Source organism: Lampetra fluviatilis, chromosome 2, assembly GCF_964198595.1.
Source record: "Lampetra fluviatilis chromosome 2, kcLamFluv1.1, whole genome shotgun sequence".
Lineage (NCBI taxonomy): Eukaryota > Metazoa > Chordata > Hyperoartia > Petromyzontiformes > Petromyzontidae > Lampetra > Lampetra fluviatilis.
Genome location: NC_136276.1, coordinates 32,286,866 through 32,299,281, shown reverse-complemented (window position 1 = coordinate 32,299,281; position 12,416 = coordinate 32,286,866). Strand labels below are relative to the sequence as shown.

The following is a 12,416-nucleotide window of genomic DNA, read 5'->3' as shown; positions in this document are numbered from 1 at the left end:
GATGCTTTGTCTAAAAATACATTTGATATGTTTTTTGCACGTGGAGAGACAGATAGTGGTGTACGCTCTTTGCAGGCGACATTGTGCTATGCGGTGAAAGCAGAGGGGTAGTGGAAGATGATTTGAAGATCTGGGTGCAAATGATTGAAGGGAATGGGTTGAGGATCAGTCGGATAAAGACTGAGTGTATGGTGGCAAATTTCAGTGGAAATGATGCGGAAGGAGGTTTGCAATTTGTAAATAACCAGTTAATGAAGACGAACGAGTTTAAGTGCCAGGGTGCAACGATATGGTTGCTGATGGGTCACTGGAAGGAGAGATGAGAACAAGAACAAGGGCTGGGTGGCTCGTGTGGTGTGCGATAAGAGGGTCCCAGTTTGGTCGAAGGGAAACGTGTCGTGTATAGTACAAGACGGTGGTGAGACCGGTGCTGCTGTATGGGGCCGAGTGCTGGGGCACAAGAAAGAGGGAGGACCAAGCCATGGCAGTCACAGAGATGAGGATGTCGCGGTGGATGTTGGGTTCAACAAGCAAGGACAGGGTGAGAAATAAAGAAGTGAGAGGAAGACTCAAGATGGTAGACATCACAGAGAAGATGAGAGAGAGAGAGAAAAGGCTCTGGTGTGGTTCGATCATGCGGAGAGACAGCAGCAACATTATGTGGGTCAGAAGGTGCAAGCGATGCAAGTGAAAGGAAATAGATCAAGAGGAAGGCGGAAGAAGAGGTGAGGGGGGGGGCGATGTGATGCGATGGGACACGGTAGCCCGGAACGAGAGATTGTGCAGGACGGGGCAGCAGTGGAGAAGGTTCGCAAGGACAGCAGGAGCCCACACAAGTGGGACAAACGCGTGGAAGAAGACGAAGACGGATACTGCACACGAGGGGAGACGTCGCTTATTTATTCTATTACACTGGTCAACACACTTTTTCTGGCATTAGGTATTCCAACGGGTTTAAGGTAATTTTGGGGTGCTGATTCCAAATCTGGCATCAGTTTTTGTCTATCACATCAGGTTTTTGAGATATCAAATATTGCATTTTCAATTAAAACTGCAGAAGAAAAATATTAAATAAATGTGGATATCTACATAAAATGATATTATAAACACACTATACTAAAAATACAGCACCATATTTTAACACTAAAGCAGTCACTGACTCGCAACAACTTGCAATCATAAGTGACAGAGTTAATTTCGGATAAAATCAATGAAAATGGGGTATGCCGACAGCATACAAACGAGATGTGATAGAGCAAATCTGAGATCAGATTTGGAATCAGCACCCTGAAATTAGTCTAGAGCAGCTGCAAAAGTCCAGGCCAGAATTTAATTTTTTTGACCAGTGTTATTTATATTTTCGATAACGACACGATTACTTCGAGTTATTTGTTTGTGGCGCAACAACTTAGGCTGGGTTTTACATTCGGCACCGACATGTTCCTACCCAACGAGCCGTAAAGAGAACTCCGCGAGCCGATGGCGATAAGGCGCGTGTGGAGAGACCCACTCAACTTGCACGCTCTGTTCACGGACTGAACATTGCACAACGACGGGATAAGCGGGTTACATAACCAGCAACGCCCCTCTCGCCTGCCAGCGAGGTTTTCACGAGTCGGCGGTTAACACCTCACGCCTCGATTATTTTAACCTGCCATTTCCGCCGCCTTATCCGTGAATAAACAGGCGGGCGCCGCACCTCTCTCTCTCTTACGCAAGGCTACGACTTGTGTTGTCGACGATAAATCGACGTGGAACAAGTCGCCGTTTCCACCAAAGATTACTCTGGGGGCAACAAATACACCAGTGCTGGGCAAACAGCACGCGGTGGGGGGGGGGGAGCCTGGAAGAGGTCAGAAAGAGGATGAGGGAGCAGGCAACGATGCTTATTGTCGAGAAGAAGAGGGCAGAATTGGTGGGGTATCTACTAAGGACGAATAACGCGTGAGTAAACTAAAACAAGCATCTTTTTTTCAGGTAATTACCCACCGAGCTTTGATAGCTATTTTTCAGAAGCGACCTGGCCACACATGGATAGGTCAACGAAGTGGCTTATCAACACGTGGAAATGTACGGCAGTCAAATACTCTAAACGCGTGTTAATTCTAAATGTGGAGAGAAAAACCGGAGGACCCGGAGAAAAATTCACGTGACCATTAAAAAACATTCCACCAGATAAGTACCGAAAGAGCTATTATAGCTATTTTTCAGAAGCGACCTGGCCACACACGATAGGTCAACGAAGTGGCTTATCGCCACGTGGAAATGTACAGCAGTCAAATACTCTAAACGCGTGTTCATTCTAAATGCGGAGGGAAAAATTGGAGGAGCCGGAGAAAAATCCACGCGACCATGGGGAGAGAGACACGCAAACTCAAAATATACAGGCGAACCCATGACCTCCTGTATATCAGGCTAGGTAGTGAACATAATATAGAAACTGATGCAATGGAAACAGACAGAGAAGAGAGAAAAGAGGAAGCCCTAGGAGCAGATTAGAAGCCGCAGAAGACAGAGCCTTGGCACAACGATGTTTAACGATAACAAGTGGAGAAAGATCTAGGAACCATGCACTAACAAAAAATCCCCCCCCCCCAATTTTAACACGACTGCGTTGTTGATGTCATGTTCTGAGACAAAGTCTCCATTCGGATCTCTCACGCAGAGCAGCGCAATCTCATCTTGTGAAGTGAATGGCCCACGGAATCAGACATCGCAGAACTACCGCTGAGAGGGTAGCACTTCTCCACGCTCGCTGAGAGTAATGTTCGTCGCGTGACAGTTAAAACGAATGTTTGATTGTTGTTGTTGCTGCGTGCAGTCAAAAGGCGAACGCGTTGCCACTATCAACTTCGATGTACTTGAAAATCCGGTTTTAATCGGAGGCGTCTCTCTGGCTGTTGTGGCGATGTTGGTGGTGGTGGTGGTTGTCGGGCAAGAGGAGAGGGGTTGTGAAGGTTGTTGGTTTCATGGGGAATATGACGATGTGTGTGTGTGTGTATGTTGAACTTCTTTCGCACCGCACGTAGCCAACCGTGCTAATCGGAGGTGCGGGGGAAGGCCAACAAACTAAAACACCAAAAAATATGTTCCGTCACGACGGCAGCTGTACAAGATACTGGGGGCGGTGGTGGTTATTGTCGAGGAGACGGGGGTTGTGGTGATTGTAGGTGGTGGTTATTGTCGAGGAGACGAGGGTTGTGGTGGTTGTAGGTGGTGGTTATTGTCGAGGAGACGGGGGTTGTGGTGATTGTAGGTGGTGGTTATTGTCGAGGAGACGGGGGTTGTGGTGATTGTAGGTGGTGGTTATTGTCGAGCAGGCGAGGGTTGTGGTGGTTGTAGGTGGTGGTTATTGTCGAGCAGGCGAGGGTTGTGGTGGTTGTAGGTGGTGGTTATTGTCGAGCAGGCGAGGGTTGTGGTGGTTGTAGGTGGTGGTTATTGTCGAGCAGGCGAGGGTTGTGGTGGTTGTAGGTGGTGGTTATTGTCGAGCAGGCGAGGGTTGTGGTGGTTGTAGGTGGTGGTTATTGTCGAGCAGGCGAGGGTTGTGGTGGTTGTAGGTGGTGGTTATTGTCGAGGAGACGGGGGTTGTGGAGGTTGTAGGTGGTGGTTATTGTCGAGCAGGCGAGGGTTGTGGTGGTTGTAGGTGGTGGTTATTGTCGAGCAGGCGAGGGTTGTGGTGGTTGTAGGTGGTGGTTATTGTCGAGGAGACGGGGGTTGTGGTGATTGTAGGTGGTGGTTATTGTCGAGCAGGCGAGGGTTGTGGTGGTTGTAGGTGGTGGTTATTGTCGAGGAGACGGGGGTTGTGGTGGTTGTAGGTGGTGGTTATTGTCGAGGAGACGGGGGTTGTGGTGGTTGTAGGTGGTGGTTATTGTCGAGCAGGCGAGGGTTGTGGTGGTTGTAGGTGGTGGTTATTGTCGAGGAGACGGGGGTTGTGGTGATTGTAGGTGGTGGTTATTGTCGAGCAGGCGAGGGTTGTGGTGGTTGTAGGTGGTGGTTATTGTCGAGCAGGCGAGGGTTGTAGTGGTTGTAGGTGGTGGTTATTGTCGAGCAGGCGAGGGTTGTGGTGGTTGTAGGTGGTGGTTATTGTCGAGGAGACGGGGGTTGTGGTGATTGTAGGTGGTGGTTATTGTCGAGCAGGCGAGGGTTGTGGTGGTTGTAGGTGGTGGTTATTGTCGAGCAGGCGAGGGTTGTGGTGGTTGTAGGTGGTGGTTATTGTCGAGGAGACGGGGGTTGTGGTGATTGTAGGTGGTGGTTATTGTCGAGCAGGCGAGGGTTGTGGTGGTTGTAGGTGGTGGTTATTGTCGAGGAGACGGGGGTTGTGGTGATTGTAGGTGGTGGTTATTGTCGAGCAGGCGAGGGTTGTGGTGGTTGTAGGTGGTGGTTATTGTCGAGCAGGCGAGGGTTGTGGTGGTTGTAGGTGGTGGTTATTGTCGAGGAGACGGGGGTTGTGGTGATTGTAGGTGGTGGTTATTGTCGAGCAGGCGAGGGTTGTGGTGGTTGTAGGTGGTGGTTATTGTCGAGCAGGCGAGGGTTGTGGTGGTTGTAGGTGGTGGTTATTGTCGAGCAGGCGAGGGTTGTGGTGGTTGTAGGTGGTGGTTATTGTCGAGGAGACGAGGGTTGTGGTGGTTGTAGGTGGTGGTTATTGTCGAGGAGACGGGGGTTGTGGTGGTTGTAGGTGGTGGTTATTGTCGAGCAGGCGAGGGTTGTGGTGGTTGTAGGTGGTGGTTATTGTCGAGCAGGCGAGGGTTGTGGTGGTTGTAGGTGGTGGTTATTGTCGAGGAGACGGGGGTTGTGGTGATTGTAGGTGGTGGTTATTGTCGAGCAGGCGAGGGTTGTGGTGGTTGTAGGTGGTGGTTATTGTCGAGGAGACGGGGGTTGTGGTGATTGTAGGTGGTGGTTATTGTCGAGGAGACGGGGGTTGTGGTGATTGTAGGTGGTGGTTATTGTCGAGCAGGCGAGGGTTGTGGTGGTTGTAGGTGGTGGTTATTGTCGAGCAGGCGAGGGTTGTGGTGGTTGTAGGTGGTGGTTATTGTCGAGCAGGCGAGGGTTGTGGTGGTTGTAGGTGGTGGTTATTGTCGAGGAGACGAGGGTTGTGGTGGTTGTAGGTGGTGGTTATTGTCGAGCAGGCGAGGGTTGTGGTGATTGTAGGTGGTGGTTAGCGTTGGTGAATGCCTTTGGTGGTGGTTGTTACCGGGGCGTGGTGGCGATCGGTTGAGGTAGTTGCTGGTGGGTGGCTAGGAAAAGGAACACCACTTATCTACCAGATCGGTGAACTTCAAAGGAGAGGGGACAAAAAAAATGAAATGGGGCACTCTGTTCAACACCCCCACGAACATTCATAAATAGCTGCCGTGGCGTCGCGTTTCCCACCCACCCTTACCGTTTTGTAGGACGAAGATAGGAGAGCCCTAAGGCTGTTGGGTCCGCACTGGGTTACGTAAGGTGACACACGCGCGTGGCATTTACTGGGAATCCTACAACGCAGCTTCAAAGACTGAGCCACGGACAGCCCAACTCTTCAGGGATTAACCCGTGACCCCACGCTCACTGGCTTAAGGTCCACGACTACAGGACACGCGAGGTGCGAGTCGATGGGTTTGTTACAATCAAGTGCAGCAGGAGTTTCGATTTAAAGTTTTCGTGACTGCAGGGATTCATCTTCTTGGTTCTTTCGGTAAAGTCACGTAGAAGGGAAGTAACAGGACGGCTGCTTGCGTTGTGGCCGAAACGTCGTGAGAATTATTTTATTATGTTTTTATTATTTTATTACTTCCCTTCTACGTGACTTTACTGAAAGAACCAAGAAGATGCAGCAGATGTGTTACTGCATGCACATCAGGGTTTTTAGCTTGGCCGTGTATGTTCGGGTATTGCCCGGCACACCACATCCACAATACTCACAACCCCCAACTCAGGTTGTGGGCTACTACGAGTCGAGCGCCAACTCCAGCGTACCAGAGACCTCGAAAATGTTTTTCCGCGCCCGACACACCACATCTAGTATACATCTCACTACTATTAAAACTAAACTTTAAAACAAATTTTTACCAGGAAAGGCCCACTGAGATATATAGCTTTTTTTAGAAGCGACCTGGCCACAAATGATAGCTCAAGGAAGTGGCTTATCATGTGGACATTTATCGCAGCCAAATACTGTAAACGCATGTTGTTGATTCTAAATGTGGAGGGGAAAAACTGGAGGATCCGGAGAAAAATCCACGCGACCATGGCGAGAGAGAAACACGCAAACTACAAATACAGCGATACCTTGACTTTCACACCATTGGAATCTCAATTGCCAGTAAAAATATGATTGGTTTTTTACCCTTCTATCTGGCAACAAAACTGACACCTTTTTTACAAGGAGTCATCTTTACATAGACCACAATACCTGCAGTCATAATGCAAACAAAAAACATAACTCTGATAATGTGCACTGTCCTTGAAGTTGATTGGTCCACACATCGTCCACTTACGTCTCGGGTGTGGACCAATCAACTTCAAGGACAGTGCACATTATCAGAGTTATGTTTTTTGTTTGCATTATGACTGCAGGTATTGTGGTCTATGTAAACATGACTCATTGTAAAAAAGGTGTCAGTTTTGTTGCCAGATAGAAGGGTAAAAAACCAATTATCACCTTGACTTCCGTCGCTTAGCTCTTTCGGCCTTTTTCAATTTTAACATTTCAAATTTCGTCTTCCACGACGTTCGCGCCACGCGCCATCTTTTTCGTTCAGTCTGAATAAGTCGTTCAGTGAGCATCTCTTATATTTGTGTTTATTGATATATTAATAATACTGTACTTATCACCAATATATTCATCGTCCACTTACGCAAGAATACAAACATTTAAAGGAAATCTTTTTTTATTTGTATTGTTTATTTATTCTTGCTTATTTTTATTTTATTTCTATTTATTTAGGTTTCGCACGCATGTGTTACATAGTTACTGTAGGTATTTGCACGTACGTTTTTATATTTACTGTAGTTATATACATGTACGTTTTTCGCCGGCCAAAATAAATTTGCAAGCTAAATAAAGGCTCTGCATTGACATTCGTCCATGCTCTGGTCCCTAACCAGACGAAAGTGCAAGGTATTCCTGTATACAGCAGGCGTCAGGGTCAGGATCGAACCCACGACCTCCTGTATACCGCGCGAGGTAGTTAACATCTCACCACTGCCTGCGCAAGTCTGCCAGCGATCCCACGAGAAAAAAACAATCTCGAGAAATTATGCCTTCACGTACGTGCACATCCTGCAAATTCACGTTGGGCTTTGGACGAGCGTTACGCAGAGTACTGCACAGCACCGGAGTGCATTGTGGCGTCAATGCGCCACCTACTGCGCTAAATAAATCACGGTTACAGAGGGGAGGGGGCATCGAAACCAACGCGACAGAGCCGCGTTTCTCTATGCGCGCGTCTGGATTTTCGGAGCGTTTTTTTTTCAAACGCAACCGCATCTCGGTATGCAGCAACACCAACAGAGCGGGGAGTGGAGAGGGATTGCATTGATACATAACGCAGTGAATATGGAACGTAGAGTTAACGTCGGCCATGTGGTTGGAACCGTTAGATGAAACGTTGGGCCCAACGTCCCAGTTACTTGGGTTGATTCATTTGTCCCGCATTTGCAATCTCGAAATCGCCGTGCGCGTGTTTTACTCGTTTTGTTTTAGCCTGCACTCACCTGTGTCTCATATCTGACGTTCTAGATTTTAAGTTTTCGTGACTACAGGAATCCATACTCTTTGGTTCTTTCGGTAAAGTCACGTAGCTGAAAAAATTAAAGAAAAAATATATTTATTTAATAAAAGAAAGAAAGTTATTTATTTAATAAAAAAAAATAAAGTTCTTTATTTTTTCACCTACGTGACTTTACCGAAATAGTCATATGTGACTCTTCGTTTTGCCTACCTTTCCGATAATTTCGACTCCGATCGTGTCTTTGTACTGTTTATCGTTGTAGCTTACTGACCCGCCCCTACCGGACATCTGTGAAAAAAATAGCTTTATAACTCATCGGATTCCTCCAGTAGAAATACACATTCCGATTCTGAAAGTGTTAGCGTGGGTTTACCATTGCTCGGTCGATCTTGGATTCAAGACCAACGTTCGCTCCAACGTCGCATGTGCACAGTGGGGAACAGACGATGGCTGTTGCGTTTGTTTTCTCGGCATTCAAAGGAGGCGTTGAGGACGAGCATTTTTTTTTTCAAAATACAGCAGACATTTATTTTTTGTTTTGCTTTTGCGACGGGCGACCGACCGACCGACCACGCAGGAGGAAGAAACGAAACATGATGACTTTATATCCTCCTGCCTCCGGTCGACCACATGGGTACCGCGACCTGCGGTGGAGATTGTGTTTTTGATCGACCCGCGTGATGACGGTAACTCAGTTATGACAAGTTGCGTAAAAAATTAATTTGTTCGTCGACAGAGAAAGAGATGACAAGCTCAGCGCGATGACAGAAAACAAGGAGCGCGCACTGCATGTAAAAACTGCGATGCAACAAAATAATCGAGTTGCCCGATGTTGTGGTCGCGCGCACTCCTTTTGAGCGTGAAAATCTCTCCTCGTTCCATTGACGTCGCGATCTTTGTCGGCCGAGTGTCTCTAACCACCCCCCCTCCCAGTTGGTGCCGTAGCGATAGGAGAATTCACACGGCGAGGCGAGCAACTTCTGTATCCCTACCGACGCCGCGGATAAGGGGGGGGGACGACTTCAGATTGGGTGCAAATAACACCAACTCAACGTATTCCGTCAATTTGACTACCCTAACACGGCAAAACTTTACAAAAATTGATGTTGGATATAACACGCTGGTTGGCGCAACGGGCCTATGACGTTACTAATGATGATATAATCGGTGATGTTCCGGGCAGTGGTCCTTTCTTCATAACACAGATGTGTGTCTGTCTGTGCTATTGTAATGACAAGAGCGCCTGCATGCGGTGGGAGGGGACTAGTGGCCACGGGAGGTAATGCCAAGGGTGTCAGCTGTGAGTACGAAGGGCCCGGTGGCTACGGGAATTATCGAGAAGTGTTGACAATGATGGCGAATAAGTGGAGGCTATTTTACTTTGTGAAACTATTAACATACATTTGTAATGGAAATTGCGCCTACATATGGGAGGTAATGACAGGGGAGTCAGCCTACAGTGTGAATGCACTCGTGGCCACCGGAGGTAATGACAGGGGTGTCAGCTGTGAGTACGAAGGGACCGGTGGCTACGGGAATGATCGAGAAGGGGGCGTGGTCAGGTGACGGAAGAGGACGGTGGAGTCTGCCGGTGGAGCGAGTGTCCAATCAGCGAGAAGGATCGAGAAGGGGGGCGTGGCCTCGTGTCGGTATATAAAAGGGAGACGCGCGGGAGACTCGGGGCTGTTGCAGTGGGGGTCTCCGCCTGATGTCAGGTGAACGTGTCTTCAATCAAATGCCATCTCAAGAGAAGTGTGGCAAGTCATTATTAATATTACATTGTTTCCTTCTTGGGCAGTGTAATTGATAAATGTGGAATTTCTGTGACCTGTGCACAAATGCCAAAGCAGTAACAATCGTTCTTTGTTGTTGTTGGTCAATTTAGAATGAGTGTGGTAAGCACACACACTTGCATTTGTAAGAAAGTTACAATACAGCAGCATTATTCATTGATACAAGAAAGCCTCATCGACTTTTGAGAGTCTTATTTATAGCGGTTCTGCATTGGGATGTATGGATAGCTTATGTCTAATTAATGTTTTTTTCTCATATGAGAAGAATATTGAAAGCCCAGAGAAAACCCACACTACTACAGAGATATGACACTCAAACGTCCAAATACATGGTTTATCAAACCCACTTGCCATTTTTTGAGCCATTTCACAGCCTAGCAGATCAATGACTTTTGTTATAAATCTGAATTGTGATCCATCTTCAAATCGCTTGATAAATATAATCACTGGTGTGTCACCACATCGGCTAATGATCAAGGTGTCCTGTTGGTCTGTAAGGGTCTATGTGCACCAACACTGCACTGCTGAACACAGTAAAAGCCTGTCACTTCATGGCCAGCTCCACACACTGATGCCGTCTGGCCTCACGGTGCCAAAAGCAACAACCCACTGCAGACTGGTACCGCAGAGCCAAATCCTCAACGGTGACCAATGGCAGCAAGTGCCGTAAATTAAATCTCGCCAACTTCACTATTAGCACTGTGCGCGAGAGTCCAGCGTATGCTGGAGGACGTGTCGGGCAAAAGGCACTTCTTTAAGAGCTATATGGGTAGGGTACATTTTTTTTTGCTGCGATGAACACAACTTACTTTATAGCCCTCGAAGAACGGTCACCGTCTCAAATGTTAGCCTACTTGTATATATTTGTGGATTTAAAGATTTCGTGACTGCAGGGATTCATCTTCTTGTTTCTTTCGGTAAAGTCACGTAGAAGGGAAATAATAAAAATAAAACAATAAAATAAAAATTCTCACGACGTTTCGGCCACAACACAATCAGCCGTCCTCAGGTGAAGAAACAAGAGCTGTCGGAAAGACAGCATCCCAATGTCTTTCCGACAGCTCTTTTTCTTCACCTGAGGACGGCTGCTTGTGCTGTGACCGAAACGTCGTGATAATTTTTATTTTATTATGTTTTATTTTTATTACTTTCCTTCTACGTGACTTTACTTGTATATATTTGTCTCACAAGGCAGTGCTAATGACGAATGTGGTGAGTTTGTAATGGCAATGCAATCCGTGTTTTGTTTCTTCTGCCAATTTGATCGCAACAAAGACAATTATTTTCAATGTTGCCATCATCTTGTATTCGACATCCATTCGTTGTTTTAATGACTGCCCGCCTACGTACAGGTGCCTGCTGCTGCTACACAAACCTCAGTAAGCAGAAGGGGGGGGTCATCATGACAGACCTAGAACGCGAACTGTCTGTACGTATGTGCGTTGAACTTCCTTCGCACTGCACGTAGCCAACCATGCTAATAGATAGTGCGGTGGAAGGACAACAAACCAAACACAAAAATCAGTTCGAAAGAAATTCGTTTTCAATCTGGATGATTTTAAAGTGGCGCGCGATGCAGTGACCGTCTTTGTTCGATGGCGAGCCAAAAGCCGCTGCGAGGACGACCGGAGTTCACGTGACGATGGGTTATTGCTCCTTGAAGAGCAGGCAATGCCCTGCTCGTCTGCTCCAGCGTTGTCTGCTGGAGAGCCCTGCACAGCCGATGATGACTTAAGCATCGTCACTGACCGTGCGTGGACCTGTCCACCACCCACCCCCCCCCCCCCCTTAAGTTGGTGTGATACACGGAAATGAAGGACTTACTAGATGAACCTTATGGCGGGACCCAGGGGGGCCCAAATAAACGTCAGTCAAAATATCAATTAATTTATTTATTTTGGCGACTCCGTCCCACGGCGCACATCAACGCCGCGACCCGCCTGGCGCGGATTGTTATGTCGTGTCCAATCGCAGCAGCGAGGACGAATGCCGTAGTCATAAACAAAACTTTGATTAGCGCATCGTGTAGAGCTCGTCGAGAGGAATAGATTGCCGTGTCGTTCGCCTTCAACAGACTTAAAATGACGTCGCAACGTAGTTTATGCGAGAGCCGGGGGCTTATGGGACCCCGGGGTCCCGCCATCAGGTTCAAATGAAGGAATTGCTAAACCAGGCACCGATATTTATTGGGTGAGAAGGCAGTTACTGCGGTACCAATACAGCAATGGACATCGCATCAATCTGTAACCACAATTTCACATTTTTCACCTTATTTTTTCTTTTGTTACTACGGCGTCGATAATGTGCGCCGAATATTTCTTAAATACAACTATGAGGTACAATTACAAAAGTTTTACCCACGTGTGGAAAGGTTTTTTTTGTTTGTTTGTTGCTGTAACATCATAAACCATTTATACAATACACGCGATTTGTGAACCTGCCACGCGTCAAAAACACCAATGCTGCCGAGCCGTACGATCGAAACCAATTCGCGGAGCGTCCCGTGAATCCGGCCGGCTTCCTTCTACTCGGACCGTCGCAACGCCTGGGAGCCAACCGAACTCGTTGCTGCTCTCCACTACACCGTACACCAGAGGTCGCAACCGGGTACCCGATACTCGTACCCTACCCGATATCCGGCTACCCGTAATCGGGCGGGTACGGGTAGCCGTTTGCGACCCTGGTGCGGCCGAGTACGGGTAGGCCGTGAGTCACTGGTGAGTAACCGTTTGACCCTGGTGCGGCCGGGTACGGGTAAGGAATCAAAACCCGTTTGCGACCTCTGCCGTACACGTGAGTTGTCCGTCGTGTGTCGTAATGTGCGCGCGTCGCATTTCACTAGGACATTTTTGTACAAACAATGGAATAAATAAAAACGACGTGGAAGAAGTAATGATCAACGTGTGCAATT

General features: G+C 47.7%; 1 long non-coding RNA gene across 2 annotated transcripts in view; it reads left to right on the top strand.

Moving 5' to 3' along the window:
- The first annotated feature begins 1,870 nt into the window (after positions 1-1,870).
- Positions 1,871-12,416, top strand: part of LOC144945566 (uncharacterized) — a 42,778-nt gene continuing 32,232 nt past the window's right edge. For both annotated transcript variants that reach the window (XR_013639693.1, XR_013639691.1), the window contains exon 1: positions 1,871-1,944. This is a non-coding gene — a long non-coding RNA (uncharacterized LOC144945566). The remainder of the gene's footprint in view (positions 1,945-12,416) is intronic.